We start from the raw sequence: 19361 nt of genomic DNA on the forward strand, positions 1-19361 counted from the left end.
GGCAGAGCGAAGAGAGAAGAAGGTTTTTCTTTTTCCCCCACAGAGCACAGTGGTGTACATTCCATACAGGCTTTTTGTTTGTTTTTGTTTTTGTTGTTTGTTTTTTGAGACAGAAAGGGATAAAAATGAATTTAGAACAGAAGGGTGTAGCGATTTCTTTTCCCATTGTACTCTGCTCAAGGTATTCCCTCCCTCCCCAATAAGTTGAGAACCATGGATTGAGAAAACAGACCTCAAGAACAGGGCCACTGAGCATAAGTGGGGCAGGGAGGGTCGGGGGAAAGCACTAAGCAACTCAGTGAGACCATCTCTATTTTTGTTTATTTATTTATTTTGGTACCAGGGATTGAACTCAGGAACACTCTACCACTGAGCCACATCTCCAGCCCTATTTTTTTTTTTTTTTTTTTTTTTTTTTTGTAGTTTAATTAGAGACAGGGTCTCACTGAGTTGCTTGAGGCTGGCTTTGAACTCCTTCCTCAGCCTCCCAAGCTGCTGGGATTACAGGCTTGCACAGCCACCCCGCCTGCAGAGACCCTGTCTCTAAATAAAATACCAAATAGGGCTAGGGATGTGGCTCAGTCGTCCAGTACCTGCCCCACACCCCTCAAAAAAAAAAAAAAAAAATACATGAAAACAAAAAAGGTTGGAATCCATCGGTGTTCAGTTAGTTATCTTTCCATTTATCATCATCTTCATCTTCTTCACCTTCATCCTTATTGCCTTCTTCATCAATATCTTCCAGTCCTTCTTCATTATCCATGTCAGGAACCACCGAGTAGTACTGCGATGGATTAGACCAAATATCATCTTTGATGATTTGATGTCCTCTTCTACCTCACCTGCACCTGCGTCAGGATGGTCAGTAAACCAGGTAGAGAAGCTGTCAGTTCCTGCTGCCTCTTCCTGCTGACTTTATTCTGCGTTGGACTTGAACATCAAATCCTTTCCAGATTTCCATTTGATTTCAGTGGACTTTGAAGATGGATCGCCACTCTCATTCAGATGAAATTCTTTGGAGAGAACTTTATATTCAAAGTAAGGATTTTCATCAAAATAAAAATCTATTCTGTAACCTGATTTGATCTCTTCAAATTCTGTCACTTCAACTCTGATCAAATCATGCAACGCCGCTTCATCTTCCTCCCCAAGCGGTGTGGACACCTGTGGATGGTTGACAAATGTTGTTACCCCCAAATTGGGGATTTTGGCGATCAATTCTGACCTCTCCTGAAAAAAATGATCGGCGGAGTTATATTTCTGTTCTACTTTCAACATCTCCTCACTGGCTTGCTCAGTAAGTCTGTCTGTTTCATTCTGTACCTCATCGATACGATCAATTGCTGCTTGTTCTTCTTCTGGGGTCTCGTCCGCCGTCGTGGTTGGAGTTGAGCTCCTTTCTACTGACTGTCCTTTTGCGCTGCTCTCTGAGGTGTGTGAGGGGTGGTGACCGGCCAAGCCGGGAGGGGGGAGGGGCGGATAGGGGGCTTCCCCTTACCACCCGCACCTGCGCTCCCTCGCAGCCCTCCCTCCTTTTTGCTAGCTCCAGCTGCCCTCGCAGCAGGGGGCGTGCAGCGTACCGGCCAGGCTGGGGCTCCTGCCTGCGGAGGGAGGCGGATGCCCTGGCTCCCTTATTGGCACTCCTGCTCACTGCTCCGCCCAGGCCAGTCTGGAACTCAAGATCCTCCTGCCTCAACCTCCCAAGTGATTACAGCTGCACTACCATGCCCATTTTATCAGTCCTTTTATTTTGTAGCCATGTTAGTGGTGTGAAATGGTATCTTACTTTTGTTCTCCCTTTCTTTTTTCCCCTTCCTTTTCTTTCTTTCCCTTTTTCTTTTCTGCTTCCTCCTTCTTCTTTTTTTTTTTTTTGCGGTGCTAGGGGTTGAACCCAGGACCCTATGTCGAGCTACACTCCTAGCTCCTTACTCAATCTCTATACTGTTTGTGACGTGAGGGATCATTCCCTCTTGGAATACTTGGTTTCTAAGACCTCTCATTGTCCTGGTCGCCTCCTTTGTCCCAGTGGGTCCTCCTTATCTGTTCAACCTCTCCGCAGTGAAATACCCTAGCACGCACTCCCGGGTTCTCTTGCCTTTTCTGTCTACACCACTCCCTTGGCAACCTTGTGCAGTCTTAGTGGGCTCTCAATGCCCTCTGTGCACCAGCCAACCCCAAATTCCAGAGCTCTCTCCTGGACTGTAAAGCTCATTTACTTAATTTTATTCCACATCTCTCCTTATATGTTTATCATCTTCTCAAACTTTGCATATTCAAAGCTGAATTCTTGAACTGAATTGCTGCTCCTCCCTATCAAATAAAAGGCAACTCCCAGCTTGGGGACTGAAAACTAGAAGCTGTTTTTCACTCTTTTCTCCCTCTCTTTTTAGCTGTGCTGGGAATGGAACCCAGGGTGAGCTCTACCACTGAGCCACACTCTCAGGCCTACTCCTTTTTCTCTTGCACCCTACATTCTAGTTGGTCAGCAAGTCCTGGTGACTCTACCTTCAGAACAGACAGCATCAGACGGCATCTCACTCACATCCACCCCCCACCCCCTCATTCCCTGTTTTCTGCCATCTCCATGGCTCAGGCCACTGCTTCTCCAGAAGGGCAGGGATTTTATCTATTTTGTTTTCAGGGTAATCCAGTGCCTGAGAAGATGTTGATGTTCAATAAATATCCATGGAAAGAACTTGAAGAAGGGAGGTAAGAGCCAGATCTTAGAGGGACATGGTAGCACCTACCTGTAATCCCAGCAGCTTGGGAGGCAGAGGCAGGAGAATCAGAAGTTCAAGGCCAACTTCAGCAATTTAGCAAGGCACTCAGCAATTTAGTGAGACCCTGTTTCTAAATAAAATATAAAAAAGAAGGGCTGGGGGTGCTGGGGTTGTAGCTCAGGTAGGGTGCTCGCCTAGCATGCAGGAGGCACTGGGTTCCATCCTTATCTGTTCAGCACCACATAAATGTAAAATAAGATATTGTGTTCACCTAAAACTTAAGAATAAATATTTTTAAAAAATATATTAAAAAAAAAGAAGGACTGGGGGTGCGTTTGTGGCTTAGCGGTAGAGTGCTCGCCTCACATGTGTGGGGCCCTGGGTTTGATCCTCAGCACCACATAAAAATAAATAAAATAAAGGAATTGTGTCCAACTACAACTAAAAAAATAAATATTTAAAAAATACATATATATAAAAAAGAGCTGGGGATGTGGCTCAGTGGTTGAACGCCTCTGGGTTCAATCCCTGGTATGGGGGGAAAAAAATCATCAACAACAAAACAAGCCCAGATTTTGCAGGGAATGGTGGAGTGTGGCCTTAGGAGGGCCATTGGAAGTTCCTTCCTATTTTCCCAGCCAAGGAAGCCTGGTGTAGTAGAATCCCAGGGCTCCTGTTCTTATCCCATCTTGGCCTCTTGGGGCACTGTGACCTGGGTACAAATTACTCCCCCTTCACTGAGGCTTGGTTTCCTCATCTGCTCATCAGGGCATTATGACCTCCCTCCCTGGCTGGTGCGAAATACCTGGTGTGTGAGCAGTGTCTAGCATATAGCCAACACGGAAGGCTTTTCCTTCACAGAAACAGTGCTAACTTGGAGCAAATTTCAGACAGGAGTGCAGATTTTTGTTGTCAAAGATGTGAGATGTGGTCTGATGCTGGTGGTGGTAGGGAGGTAGAGAAGGAAGAGGGAAGAGAAATGGAGAAAGAGTAGGAGACAAGGCCCTGAGATCCGAAGGACAGGGAGAGGCCAGGCTGCCGGCAGGGATCTGAGCAGGGCCGGTTTTCCACCTCTCTTGGATTCAGATCTCCCTTTCCTCAGGGTGGTGTAAAAGCCTCTCCACCCTGGGCTCTGTTCAGCCCACCCTAAGCCATAGGGAGGCACATAGATATGACAGGTGAGTAAGGCCATTTCACGGTGAGGAAACAGGCTCAGGAAGGCACAATTTGCCTTTGGCTCCTCTTCTCTGCTCCTCCGGATGGTCAAGGGCTGTCTTGCTCCCATTCCTACCTCCTCAGGGCATACACCTGAGTGGGTGCTCTTGAGTGGGTCTCCAGCCCTTAGCCCATTCCACACCCCTTTTGTAACAATAACATTGAGATGCCTCTTTCCTGTAGCACAAGTCTTAAATTTCCAAAATGCGGAAATCAATGCCATAACCAAAATGTGAAGAAATAAAAGGAAAGTAACCTATACTGTCTCTCTCTTTTTATCCTATAAATACTCAGACAGACTTTCGTAGATCAGCGCTTGTTGGATTCATGCTTATGAGTCACCCGGGCACCTCATTAAAATGCAGATTCTGAGCCAGCGAGGCTGGGGAAGGAGCTCAGAGTCGACTCTTCCAACCAGCTCCCTGGTGTTACCCAGCTGCTGCTCCACTGGCTGGAGGGAGAGGGCCCCGTCTACAGAGGTGGGCGGCCCGTTGAGCCCGGGGCGCCCAGTTCCCGGCGGGATCATCCGCCCAGAGCCTACCCGTCCAGGGCCCTAGTGAAGGGCAACGGGGTCCGGGCCCGCCCTGCAGCCCAGCCTCATTCCTGGCATCAGGGCGGCGAGCGCCTCGCTGCAGAGACAGCAGTTCCCACGGGAGGAGCCCGCCCCGGGAACCGGCCTCGGGGCAGGGAGGGAAGCCCTGAACTGCCCGTCCAGCGAATTGACGTGCGAGGGGCGGGGCCTGTCAGCCCCACCCTCTTCCCTGTCCCTGCTTGGATCTGTAAAGCCCAGGTGCCTCTCCTTCCTCCTTTCCTCCCCCATTCCCTCTGCCACAGTCTAGGCTAGGCACCTGCAGTGGTCAGCCCAAGAGGACCCAGCTGTTCCCTGCCATCATCCCTGCTGGTTCTGGCGAGGGCAGGGGTTCTGGGGAAGTCTTCCACCCTTGAGAGCCAGGCCAGACTGATCCTCATCCTGGTCTATTCACTAGTACAAGGTATCAGAGCTTGGAGGATGTCCCGGGACTGGATCCTGTTATGCCTGGCATGTGTCAAGAAAAGCTTGCAGGTCTCCTGGGTCTGCATCACCCAGGAAGTACAGCACTGCCCATGTGTGCACGTGGAGCTCCAAATTTCCTTCAGGATCCTTAACTCTGGATATCAGAGCTGGAAGGCTAAATCTCTCATTCTAATTTGGGGAAACTGAGACCCAGAGAGGGGAAGGGTCTTGCAGCTCACAAGCCTGATAAGGTTCTGGTCCTGTTCCTTCGGTTCTTAGATGAAGTCTCTGGGGTTTTCACAGCTCCCTCTGCTGCCTGGGACCTGGGGCCAGTGTTTGACCAGAGCCTATTTCTTTTATTTTAGTGATGGGGTGGGGGATTGAACCCAGACATCCTTTGTCACTGAGTTACATACCCAGCTCTTTTTTTTTTTTAAACAGGGAGAGAGAGAGAGAATTTTTTTTAATATTTATTTGTTTTTAGTTTTCAGCGGACACAACAACATCTTTGTTTGTATTTGGTGCTGAGGATCGAACCCGGGCCGCACGCATGCCTGGTGAGCGCGCTACCACTTGAGCCACATCCCCAGCCCACTAATGGCCTTTCTAAGTTGCTGAGGCTGGCCTTGAACTTGTGATCCTCCTGCCTCAGCCTCTCTAATCAATGGGATTGCAGGCATGCGTCACCCTGCTTGGCTATTAGGGTCAGTGTTTGGATACAGTAAACCCCTCTCTCCCCAAGGCTTTACAAGAGGCACCAGGGCTTTACAGATCCAAGGGGTTAAGGGCAAGAGTGAGGCAAATCAAAGAGAGAGCCCAGCAGGAAAGGGAAGGAGATTTAGTGCCCTATAAAATATACTTTGCCTTTAGGTTTCATTTCCTAAAACAAAGTTGTGCCACTAAAGCAAGAAAGAGACAATGGGGACTTAATTTGGTTTTACTTTTCAATGTCTTGCTTCCTAGACAGAAGGCTCAAGCTCTGACTACAGAGTAGAGACAGAACCAGCCATGCTGGGGGCCTGTTAGAATGGCTCTGTCACTATTCTAAGATTGAGTTTGGCCTGTGTCAGTCCCACGTGGAGATAGGAGTGTATTTGGCTCCATCATGGCCTAGCCCACAAGAGATGAAGCTCTGTCTAGGCTTGGGTGGAGATCTTTGTCATCAGGCTCAGGTTCAAGTTTATGTCCAAGGTCAGGGCTCATCCTAGGATCAGGGAACAGGGAGAAGCAGACCTTGGTCCCTGTCAGGACAGACCCAGCCCAGGATTCCTACTCCAGGAGGGTGAGTCAGGCAGCCAGTGTGGAGCCACAGCCTTAGGCTCCAGGACTGGAGCAGAGAGGCCCTGGTTGCAGTGACATCCCAGGGCCTGTGGCTCACCATGACTGGTTCTTGAGGGCAGGCTGAGGGTTGTCACTGAATCCCTCCCCATACAACTTCCCCACAGGACCCTAGGGTTGTGTGGATGCCCTCCTTTCACTTTTCTACTCAAAGGTTACTTACGGAGGCCATTGGCACCGTAGCCAGCTCTGCCTATGGGCAGCAGGACTCAGGGATGGAGGTCAGGTTTTCTCGTGGTCTCAGGGCTCTGTGCAGGTGTGCGTGCTAGGAAACAGGTTAGCTGGACAACAGGAACTGTGAGCTCCGGAGCCCCTACCAGGGCCGATTTCCAATACCCACATCACACTGTGCCCTGGCTCTGTCCCAGCACAGTTCCCTTGTCTTCCACAGGGCCCAGAAGGGACTGGGGCCCAGTTGGCCCATGAGGTCAGGGTTCCCCCAAGGGTTCTTTGCCCTGTCCCTGTGCCTACTGGTTGGTGTGAAGGTGACTGTGTTCATAATGTGGCTTTGGCTGACATTGTGGTTGTGATGGTTGAGTCTCTTCTCAGTGATGGGAGGGGACAGTCAAGGAAGTGTTTCTGTCCCTCAAAAACAAACAGAAAACCTACCAGGTTCCCTAGTAGCATGGGGACCCTGGAAAACCTGACATAGCCTAAGAGCCTCACCTGCTGCCACTCTGCCCTCCTGCTCCACGCAGCGGGGACCTCGCCTCGTGCCACATTCAGGAGCCGACTCTCGGGTGCCCTCACCTTGCTGTCCGAGTCCACGTGCTTCCCTGCACTGTGGCCATCTTTCAAACCCAAGTCATTCCTGAGGACAAGTCCTTCTTCTTATTAAGGGACAACCCTTGGTGGCTTCCTGGCAGTGGGAATAAAATGCCAATCCTTTCAGTTCTTTTCCCAGCTGACCTTCCCCTCATCTCCTCCTCCAGCCCCTGGCTCCTATGCACGTGCTACAGCTGGCCACCTTCTGTGCTGCAAACACAGCGAGCTTGTCCTTCCTCAGGGGTGTCAAGCCCACACCCTTCCCAGCTCTCCACCTGTCTGGTTGCTCTTCCCCCAGCCTCAGCTCAACTAGACCTTCCCTGACCCCCCTTTAGAAGGGGCTCCCTCAGTCACTCTTTACTTCGTCACTCCCATTTCTGCCTACCCTGCCAGTCCCATCCACAGTCACCTTGTTTATATGTGTTACCTTTTTATTTTTTATTTTATTTTTTTAAGAGAGAGAGAGAGAATTTTTTTAATATTTATTTTTTAGTTTTCGGTGGACACAACATCTTTGTTTGTATGCGGTGCTGAGGATTGAACCCGGGCCGCATGCATGCCAGGCAAGTGCGCTACCGCTTGAGCCACATCCCCAGCCCTGTGTTACCTTTTTAGGATGCAGGATCTCAAACTCCTGAGCTCAAGTGATCCTCTCACCTCAGCCTCCCAAGTGCTGGGTCTGCAGATGCCCGCTACTCATACCTGCATCACTTGTATCCCTGTCTTCCCCACCAGAATGCAAACTCCAGAGGGTGGGGACCAACAAGTGGCTGTAGAATAAATGAAAAAATGGCTATGCTTATTTACTCTTTGTCATGCCTGGGTCATTGATAACATCTTGTTTGAATGTCAGGCTTGCCATGCGCAGTGGCGCATGCCATTGTATCTCAGTGGCTCTGGAGGCTGAGGCAGGAGGATCTCAAGATCAAGGCCAGCCTCAGCAACTTAGTGAGTCCTTGTCTTAAAAAAACAAAAGGCTGGGGATGTGGCTCAGTGGTTAAGACCCGCTGGGTTCAATCTCCAGGAAGCCCCCTCCCCCCCAAAAAATTATGTCAAGCCTGCTTTCTGTTCTTCACTGGGGTAGAGGGGCAAGGGGCAAAGCATCTTCATTCTGGGGACCAGGAAGCTGGGTTTAAGAAGCTGCTGGCACTGCTCTCCCCACTGCAGCAGCTGCTGGGTAGCCAGGAAGCCAGAGATCTAAAAACTGGTGACTTGACACCAGGTGGCTGCTGCAGAAAACCCTCATGTCACTGCGACCTTGCTGGCTGGCAAAAATGGCCAAAAGGGGTCAAGAAATAATAGAAGATGAAATAGCAAAATCACAGCCACAACCAGCACTTTACAGCGCTTGCTCTATTCTCCCTATTTGTAAGGGGGAGAGCCCAGGAGCTGAGGAGGGCGCACGGCTCAGCACCGAGCGTCCTGCTCCCGGGAACCTAATTGGATTCCAGAGGCGCTCAGGCTGTTCCCTGGCTGACCTCCCCAGCAGGTTGAGCACACCAAGCCACAGTCCCTGCCCTGTGACATCACTACCACTGTCACCTCTCCATCAATGCCACCATCAGGAACCATCCCTGGAACCACTGTCAAGTCATTACCAGCCCCGTCGCCTCCTCTACCAACGTCAAGATCTGACTGAGCAGTCACCTTTTCCATCATTCCACAGTGTCACCATCAGAGTCACTGCCACCATTGTCATGATTACCCCCCTTAGATTCCTCTCCGGTGGCAGGAAGTGTCCAGATGGTAGTGAGGTCACTCCTTGCTTTGGTGTTCCCAGGGTAATTGCTTAATGTGATGACCATGGCCCTGAGCTTGCTAGATACCCTGCACTACTAGGGAATCTTCCTAGGCTCTGCCGAAGCTGAGGAGGGCTTTGGCTGCATGGTCCCAGAGAGCCTCTGGGAAGCCATTTTGTCCATCCCCCTGTCTCACCAATGCTTTGCCTTTATGGTGGAAAAAGCAATATTATGATTGTTCAGAGTGCTGGTGGGATAAGTCTGGATCAGCAGATGGCATCACCTCTCTGGGCCACAGTTTCTTCATCTGTAAGAAGGGAACTGGAGGAGTTACCTTGTAGAGTATGGGGGATTTGAGGGTGTGTAAATGAAGAACCTGCCACAAGTCAACAAATATATGAAAAATGTTCAACATCTCTAGCAATTAGAGAAATACAAATTAAACCTACACAGTCAGAATGGCAATTATCAAGAATACAAATAACAAGCCGGGCGTGGTGGCACACACCTGTAATCCTAGCAACTCCGGAGGCTGAGACAGGAGGATCGAGAGTTCAAAGCCAGCCTCAGCAAAAGCGAGGTGCTAAGCAACTCAGTGACACCCTGTCTCTAAACAAAATACAAATAGGGCTGGGGATGTGGCTCAGTGGTTGAGTGCCCTGAGTTCAATCCCCGATTTAAAAAAAAAAAAAATAGAATACAAGGCTGGGGATGTGGCTCAAGCGGTAGCGCGCTTGCCTGGCATGCGTGAGGCCCGGGTTCGATCCTCAGCACCACATACAAACAAAGATGTTGTGCCCGCCGAAAACTAAAAAGTAAATATTAAAAAAATTCTCTCTCTCTCTCTCTCTCTTAATAATACTTAAAAAAAGAATACAAGTAACAATAAATGTTGGCAAGGATTTGGGGGGAAAATGTACTTTCATACATTGCTGGTAGGGCTGCAGATTGGTGCAACCACTTTGGAAAGCAGTATGGAGATTCCTCAGAAAACTTGGAACCACCATTTGACCAAGTTATCCCACTCCTCAACATATACCCAAAGGATTTAAAATCAGCATACAACAGTGATGCGGCCACATTAATGTTTAGAGCAGCTCAATTCACAATAGCCAAACTGTGGAACCAACCCAGGTGCCCTTCAATAGATGAATGGATAAAGAAAATGTGGTACATATACACAATAGAATAATAATACTCAGCCATAAAGAAAAATGAAATTATGGCTTTTGCGGGTAAATGGATGGAACTGGAGACTATCAAGCTAACTGAAGTTTGGAAAAAACCAAAGGCTGAATGTTTTCTTTGATATGCAGATACTGACACACAACAGTGGGGCAGGGGCAGGGAGGAGTGGAGGTCACCGGATTCGACTGGGGAGGGGGGTGAGGGAGGGGTATGGGAATGGGAAAGAGTAGAATGAGTGGGACATAACTTTCCAAGTGCATATGTGAACACAGGACCAGTGAAACTTCACATCCTGTACAAACACAAGAATGGGAAGTTGTACTCAGTGTATGTGGGATATGTCAAAACACATTCAATTGTCATGTATAATTAAAACAAACAACAACAAAAGAACTTGCCAACAGTACCCAGTACCCAGGAAGCTCTCAAATGGAAGCCACTAATGTCTTGTCCTTTTTTTTTTTTGTCAATGATATAGGGCTCATATCATACCAGGCACTGTTGTTAGCACTCTACAAATTTCAATTCATTCATTTAGACCTCATAAGAGCTCTATGAGACAGGTAATGCCATTACTCCCATTTTATAGTTGTGAAAACTGAAGCACAGAGTCAACTGACTTACACAAGGTCTCATAGCTAGTTAGTGAGGGGCCAGGATTTTAACACAGGAAATGTAGCTCTAGAGCCTGAGCTCTTAACCTCATGCTATTTAGCAGCAAGTACCTCTCCCCCACCCACCCAGTGTTCTAAAAATCTTCCTTCTTTGCACAGGCCAGGTTGGAGAAGCCGCCACTCTTTTTGTCCAGCATGTGGAAAAGAGCCTCTAGAAGCCATTGCATCTAGTCCCTTGTCTCTGGACAGAAATGCCCCCATTCACCTTGTCCAGATCTCCCATCCCTCCCAGTCAGGAAGTCCTTCCTGTTGTCTGACTTGAATATGGGCTGAGGCAGCAGTTCCCAGGGAGGAACCTTGTCAGCTGGGACATCTTGTGAGAGGGGCCCCAGGAGATGTGGTGGTAGTGGCTTGAGTCTGGGCTCCTAGAGAAGGAAGTGGGGGCTTCCAGGCACCCGAGTGGGGGCACAGCTCCTGATCAGGAAGTCCTATTAGTCACTCTCATGGCCCTTTGTTTACTCACCTCAGCTTGACTAAGGGCTCTAGGGAGCCTCTCCCACCGCCCAGGCTGGCCCAGGAGGCCCTCTGCACTCTCCTTGGTCCTCATCCCGCTCCCTCCCTGTGTTCCTACCAGCTGTAAGGGTCTGAAGCTCCCCACTCCCCTTCTCCTCTCCAGTCTTCTCTTATCTCCCTTCCTCTTTCCTGGTGGGACTCCCTGGGGATCTGGCACTAGGCCTGGTAGACCCCCATGTCCCACCCCCCACCCCCCCATCTTCTCTTCCCAACTTAGCCTCTGTCTCAGCCAAGGGCCCAAACCACAAACAAAACTGGGAGCTGAGGCTGCTCAGGTGGCCCCTGGACACGTAAACACTCTGAAGTCCCCACATATACAAGGGATGGGAGGAATTTTTCCTTAAGTCTACATTTTCTTTCTTCTTGCTTTTTTTTTTTTTTTTTGGTATTGGGGATTGGACCCAGGGTCTCACACAGGCTAGGCGAGTGTTCTACCACTGGGTGACATCCCCACACTTTTAAAATTTCATTTTGAGACAGGGCTTCGCTAAATTACCCAGACTGGCCTGGAACTTGCAATCCTCCTGCCTCAGCCTCCCCACTCTGGGCAAGTCTAGCTTTTCCGAAGTTTCGAGGCCTGGCCTCCTGACCTCAGTTCATGTCAGGGCTGCCTCAGCCTCACGGCTCCCACAGGATGGCTGCGGCCTCTGCTGCAATTCCTCCTGCATGGCACTCATCCTGTGGGGTGGCCCAGCACCCTGAGGGGCCCCTGTGGGAGAATCCGCAGTCCCCTCTGCACTGGCACCCAGGGCCCAGCACCTGAGACAACCACCATGGCGTGTGGCACATTCAGGTTGGTGCCACGGGAGGTTCACCGAGGGTCTGACTTGCTGCCTCCTCCCCCTCCTCTGCATTTTCAAGGTCACCACAGCTTTCTGAGTGGTCTCACTCCCTCTGGTTTCCCTGCCAACCCTTTCCCACAGGGTGGTCCCTCTGTCCACGGGGCTTTTTCCCGTGATTCATCAGCTCTTTCACATCCTTCAGTTTCAGCTCCAGTGTCTCTTTCTCAGGGACAATGTCGTGTCCTCTCCCCAGGGACAGCCCGTGACTGATCAGTGTGTGGAGGCTGAGAGGCCTGGCACCTTGCCTTAGGATGCGCCAGCTCTGAAGGGCTGTCCTAGCTTCTCATTTCTGACCCTCCCCACCCAGTGAGTGAGGCCCCTGCCCGGCGATCCCAGGCTTCCTGGACTTTCATTAGCAGCCCTTGTCCCTTTGTAACTGGTTTTGTTTATCTGTTTATATTTGTTGAGCACCTTCTATGTCCAGCATGTTATAGGCACCAACATAGCAGAGAATGAGAGACAAGCATCCCTGCTCCGGACAAGGACATGGACATAAACTGATAATACATAACATGACATGAGGTGGTTCTCGGCCAGGTGGGCGAGGGAGAGCAGGGCCTGTCTGAGCTGAGACAGGAAACCTGTATGGAATATTCTAGGCCGAGGAACAGCAGGTGGAAAGGGCTGTGGGGCAGGAATGTGCTTGTGAACTTGAGATACAAGGAGACTGTGTGTCTAGGGTGGAAGGAGCAAGTGGCAGGGGGGTCAGGTGGGAAGGTCACTTGTCACCCAGCCCCAGAGTTTGCATTTGATTCTGAGTGGGAGGCCCATGGGGAGCCTGAGGGAGGGTGGGGAGGAAGCACCTCTGGGCTGTGCGGAGCGGGTGTCTGGGGCCTCATTCTCAGGACAACAAGGTCATCCTGAAAGAGGTGGCTGATGGTGTGGGGTGGAGCAGAAGCCGCAGGACTCCATGTGGAAGGGAGGTGGTGCCTGTGGACTGACTGGCATGTGCAGAAGAGAGATGTTATGTGTTTAAGGCCTTGAATGGAATCGCCATTTCTTTGTGATTCCTTGATTTCTTCCTGTTTAGGAGGGCAGGGACCTTTTCTGGTCTGGTTTAGCTTCACTGAGTTTAGCCTTTTACTTGGAATACCACAGATGCTTCATGAATGTTTGTTGAATGACTGAATGAAAGATGTGGGCCCTGTGGGAATTCCAACCCTGTCTTCTAGCTTCTTGCCAATGCCTTTTCTCTCTTGCCAGGTTTTTGGAGATCGAGATACAGGAGTAGGACAAGGGCTTGGCTAGTAGCAAAACAGAGTCCATGGCCACCAAAGGTTGGCAAAGAATGACTTACAAGACTCAAGTTGGAGCCAGGCCAGCCTCCAGCCCACTCTGCTGGAAGGTGGGCATATGGCCAGGCCAGCTTGGCACGGCCTCCCTGGGGAGAAAGCCGCCACCACTCACAGCCTGGCTCCCTGGAGCCCAGGGGGAGTCCAAGCTTGGAACAGCTATGCCCAAAGAGGAATGTGCCCAGGTTGTGCCCAGGGGGAGGGAATAGTCACACAGGCCTCTCTGATTCGGGGTCTCCCTCCCAGGCAATGGATGAAGGATAGGCTGGACTAGGCCAGGCAGGTTTGTTGAGCCTGGATGGGGGCCCCTGTGACCCTTTATCATGGGCCTCTTGTGTTTTCCTCCCCTATCTCTTCACCCAGCTCCTGACTACCCCTGTGTGTGTGTGTGGTCAGCTGCTCCATATCACCAGCTCTCTGGGGGCAGGGATGGTGCCTGTCCCCTGGCTTTACCCAGGAGGCACTGGGAACACTGCAGGAATGAATGGGGGAGGAGGGAAGGAATGAAAGCCCTTTGTCAACTGCAAGGCCTGGTGGTGGGACAGTGATAATTGTCAAATAACTACTCACTAGGCAGGCAGAGGAAGCCACACAGTAAGAGCCTCAGCCCCATGTGGCCTGGCAGGGTATAATCTGAGCAGCCTCCTCCAGCCCCACCTACCCCACCCCTCACTGCGGGATCATGAGACTTAAAAATAACAATCATCACAATAATCAAGACATCAGTTTCACCCCTACTACCTCATTTAATCTGCACAACAAAATCATGAGGTGGGAACTACCATTATTCCCATTCTAAGATTTGTAAGCGGAGGCTCAGGGAGCCTCATTAATTTGCTCAAGATAAATAATCAGTGGGTCAGAGATTCAAACTCAGATGTCTGAGGTCCCAGTCTACCAGAGTTAGCACTGACTCTCCTCACCCTCTCTTCTCCTTTATTTTATTTATTTCTGCAGTCCCGGGGGTCAAACCCAGGGCCTCGCACACGCTAGGAAATCACTCTACCAGGGAGATATCCCCCCCCCCATTTAAATCTTCCCCATATTCAATCTGTCTCCCCCAGATTCCTGCTCAGCAGCTTTGAGCAGGCACTTCTCAGAGCCTCAGTTTGTCTACCTATAAAATGAACACATTGCATCCACACTGCATGAACTTGCTCCTTTGGAGTGAAGGGCTCTGAGGACGAAAGTACTGAGTGTGAACTGTCAAGAGTTGGGTAAAGCAAGGCCAAGGAGTGGAAGTCACTGCAGTATCCTGCCCGAGGCCACCTCCAGTTGGTAAGGGAGGTCTCTGACTCCCAGCCCTGGGTTCTGTTTGGGCATGGTGGGTGAGTAAGGGTGAGCATGAGTGTGATTGTGGAAGGCTGTGTGCGTATGTGTATGTGAGTGAGTGTGTGTATGAGTGTGAGAGGAGACCCTCCTCTGGGGGCCTCCTGGAAGTGAAACAAACCCCTGCTGCTTCTGATTTAAGGTTTCCAGTATATTAAATAAAAAAGTTATAAAGATTGCAGAAAACATGGTACATTTTAAATGTTTACATTTAACAAATGAATGCTTTTAACACACAAAACGCAATGCAATATAATTGTGCTATTCACAAGATAATTACAGGATTTATAGAAAATATTAATTCATAGTGCACTGTAGGAGGTGTGGCTGGGTAATGAGGCACAAATTTAGAGTTGTCTGATGAGCGGTTCTGTGCTTCTCTCCCATTGTGCATCTTTTTTTTTTTTTTTTATTTATTTTTTAGTTTTCGGCGGACACAACATCTTTGTTTTGTATGTGGTGCTGAGGATTGAACCCGGGCCGCACGCATGCCAGGCGAGCGCGCTACCGCTTGAGCCACATCCCCAGCCCCCATTGTGCATCTTTGTCGACACATGTCGCATCCTCCTTTGGGCACCCAGTGGCCTATACTGCTATCCTCCCTCTGGCCCCCTCCTTGCTTTACTAAACAACTCCCTGACCCACCTCCCCTGACTCAGCCCTCTCCTGGGCTTCTTTGCTTCTCCCTGAATCTCGGGCAGGCAGACTCTTGCCCCAGGGCCTTTGCACACATTGTCCCCTCTGCCTGAGCACTCCTCCCTCAGAGGTCCTCTTGGCTTGCTCTACCACATTGTCTGGCTTCTAGTCAAGGGTCTCTTCTCAAGAAGGCCTTCCTAGTGTCCTATTTAAAATTGCAAACCATTCCCCCATCTTCCCCTCCTTCCTATCTTTTTTCAGCAACTCGCACCCCGCCCCCGCCCCCCCCCCCCAACACACACACCATTTTGGTTTACCTGCTGCTTCCCTGAGCTCTGACTGCTGGAGTGGGTGCTCCATAAACACCTGTGGGAGGAAGAGGTGACTCTGGCAATGCCAAGCTGCCCTCCAAGCGGGACGCAGTGCGGGCGCTCTTGGGTCTTGGCTGAACGGCCCTGAGGCAGCCGGGGCAGCTCTGCCAGCTCACGGGGGGCAGGGGGATTAGCCCCAAATCTGGGGCTGCTGACTCAGAAGCCGTGATTTCAACCAACTGGACTCCTGCCGCAGAAGTCCCCATCTTTCCCTGGGACCCGCTACTGGCCCCTGGTGGCCACGACCCCGAAGTGCATGGGGCGCGGGGATATGGGGCAGGGAGACACACGGCCAGGGTCACGTGCAGCGATTCCCACTCCGTCCGCCCTCACATCAGGCCTTTTGTGCACGAGGAGCTCCAGGCAGAGTCGAGGGAGGGGTCTGATCTTTATGGTTCACCTGATCAAGTCCCTGTGGGTATCTCTTTCCTTTCCTGTTCCTCCTCGAGGCTCGAGGGTCCTGTGGCTCGCCACACAGGGCTCCCCTCCAGGCACCTGCTCCTGCCCTGGCCTCTCCCTGGAGGCCTCCCCTGCCTCTCTTCATGGGTCTTAGCTTTGCTGCGATGTCTTCTCCAGCAAGCCTGCCCGGAAGGCCCTGGCCAGGTGCCCTCTCTGGGCTCCCAAAGCTCCTAACTCCCCTCCTTCAACACTGCAGGGCAGTAGAGGTGTGTGGGGCGTCAGGGCTGGTGGGAACCATGTCTGCCCTTCACCAGTCTGTCCCCTTCAGTGGACTGAGCTTCTTGCATTTGTTGTTGTTGTTGTTTGTTTTGTTTTGTTTCTGCTTTGCAATGCTGAGGATTGAACCTAGGGCTTCGCACAAGCGAGGCAAGGGTTTTACCACTGAGTTATACCCTCAACCCTTTTCTCTCTCTCTTTCTTTGTGATGCTGGGGATCGAACCCAGGGCCTGTGCATGCAAGGCAAGGACTCTTTCAACTGAGCTATATCTCCAACCCCCCTTTTCTCATTCTAAAAAGTTAATTAATTAATTAATTTTGTGGTGCTGGGATTGAATCCAGGGCCTTGCACTTGGCCACATCCCCAGCCCTTTTATATTTTGTTTAGAGACAGGGTCTCTCTTAAGTTGCTTAGGGCCTCACTAAATTGCTGAGGCTGGCTTTGAACATGCAGCCTTCCTGCGTCAGCCTCCTGAACCTCTGGGATTACAGGAGTGCGCCACAGCACTCAGCTTGATTTTTATTTTTGAGACAGGGTCTTGCTAAGTTACTGAGGCTGACCTCAGTAACTTTGATCCTCCTGCCTCAGCCTCCCCAGTAGCTAGAATTACAGGCATGTGCCACCATGCCTCGCATGCCTCATATCTTGTATTCACTCATTGATATTAGTTCATTCAAAAATGTTTGTTGAACACCTATTATGTCTCTTGAAACCCATTTTGAACTTTTGGGTCACAGCAGTGAAGAACACAAGCAAGGTCCCTGCCTTCAGGAAAGTCTTGTGTGGGAGATAGACACTGAACAAGCAAAGGAGGCCATGTAAACAGTAATAAGTGCTGTGAAGGGGACTGAGACAGTGTAACAGGAGGTCCAGTGCCCAGGTCAGAGAATCACAGGGTTAGGACCAGAAGCATTTGAATTTGAACTGAATGGCCCCAAGCTCAGTTGGCTCACTGTCCCTCTCTTCTGCAGAGAAAAGCTGTTGTAGTCCACTTCCCAATTGTGAGGACTTGGGAAATCTATTTCATCTCCTTGTGTCTCATTTTCTACATCTGTGAATGGTATTAAGTATTACCAGTAATTTATTTAATTTTGGCACTGGGGATTAAACCCAGGGGTGCTGAGCTATATCTCCAGCTCTATTTATTTTTTATTTTGAGACAGAACCTCACTAAATTGCTTAGGGCCTCACCAACTTGCTGAGGCCGTCCTCAAATTTGTGATCCTCCTGCGTCTGCCTCCTGAGTTGCTGGGATTTCAGGCATGCGCCACCACACCTGGTGAGTATTACCAGGCCTGTTCCAAGAAATAAATGTACTAAAGGCCTGAGCACAGAGCCTGGCATATCGTCAGTGCTCAATAAATGGAAAGAGATCGAGGGTGCAGCATAGTGGTAGAGAGCTTACCCAGCATGCATGAGGCCCTGAGTTCAATCTCCAGCACTGAAAAAAAATATAACTATGAAAGGAAAGGAGAAGGCGGGGAGGAGGAGGAGACAAGACTGGACAACTGGAGAAGTGCTGGCCAGGCTCCCTTTGCCCTTGAACTTCTGGTCCCAGCCTTGTGCAAGAAGTTCCAGAAATGGCCACAAGATGACGCTTGAATCCCAGGAATGTGGGACTCAGCTAGAGCTTCTTAGAGGAAGAGCCCTGAGGAGCAGGGGCCAGAGAAGCAGGCAGGTTCCTCTGGCTAGGGGTGCGTTGGGCCGGGCTGGGCTGGGCTGGGCCGTGCTGGGACGTGGTCTGTTGGAAATCCAGGTGCTTCCAGGCTCTCTTCCTCCCTTCAGTTTGTCTCTAGGGCTTCCCTGTCCACGTTCACGCATCCAGCTCCTCACGCTTCCCCCCCAGCATTGGAACCCAAGCTGAGCAGACCCGGTTCCTTGAACTCCAGGCCCCTGGGCCACTTTCTCCTCCCCTTCTGGATCAGGAGCCAGGCAGGGGTTCTTAACTGAACACTTCCTACAGGCCTCACAGGGGAGATAGAGGAAATGACCCTGTTCCTGTTCTTAGATTCCTGAGGATGGGGTGAGAGGTGGAAATAGAAACTAAAAGAGAGAAATGGAGAACATGCAGGAGTTACGTGAGTCCTCCTTCCCATGGGGCATTGGAAATGTTACCCTGGTTTCACAGATGGAGAGACCAGGCTCAGAAGCGTCACACCATGTGCCTGAACTGCCCTTCCTGTCCACATGGCTCTATTGTTCTGAGTGAGGTGTGGGCTAAATGCAGTTTATTCATAAACTCATTTAACTGCATCAATGGAGCTCTGCAGCTCAGAGTGGGCAGCCCACAGGACAGGGCTGGGTCTGGACACTGGGGACCCCGAGGATGTATTTACTGATCCCACCTGAACAGGTTTGGGAGCAGGAAGTTGTGAGAGACTCTGTAGATTCCTTAGGGACCACGGATGACCTGCTCAGTTATAATTTTCAAAAAGGTAAAATCATGACCCTCGGGGCTGGGATGTGGCTCAAGCGGTAGCGCGCTTGCCTGGCATGCGTGCGGCCCGGGTTCGATCCTCAGCACCACATACAAAGATGTTGTGTCCGCCGATAACTGAAAAATAAATATTAAAATTATTGAAAAAAAAATCATGACCCTCAGACAAAAACAAACTAATAAAAAATATGTCAAAGATTTTCTTGAACTCACTGATTAACAGGAATCAGCAAGATAGTAAACAATTTATTTGCATACTCTACTGAACAAAATTCCTTTGAGTGGTTATGTAAAGGAATCATTTGTATTATGATCTGCTTTCTACTTGCTGTCTCTATCCACATAAAATTATAAAGTCAGTGAAAGATGATATAGAACACGTACCCCTAAAGAATCAGCTTATTATCAAAGGTCACCTAGCAGAATGCCCAGCCCCCCTCTGGAAGGACAAATAACCAGGAATTGCTGCCCCTTTCCAAGGCTTCCATATATATTCTTTTTTTAAAAAAAAAATATTTTTCTTAGTTGTATATGGACACAATGCCTTTATTTTTATGTGGTGCTGAGGATCAAACCCAGTGCCTCACATGTGCTAGCAGCAAGTGCTCTACCACTGAGCTACATCCCAAGC

General features: G+C 50.1%; 1 pseudogene; it reads right to left on the bottom strand.

Moving 5' to 3' along the window:
• Positions 1-466: 466 nt before the first annotated feature.
• The window catches only part of LOC114094126 (protein SET-like), a 36664-nt pseudogene continuing 17769 nt past the window's right edge, over positions 467-19361 (bottom strand).

The sequence above is a fragment of the Marmota flaviventris genome, chromosome 10 (assembly GCF_047511675.1).
Source record: "Marmota flaviventris isolate mMarFla1 chromosome 10, mMarFla1.hap1, whole genome shotgun sequence".
NCBI classification, from domain to species: Eukaryota; Metazoa; Chordata; class Mammalia; order Rodentia; family Sciuridae; genus Marmota; species Marmota flaviventris.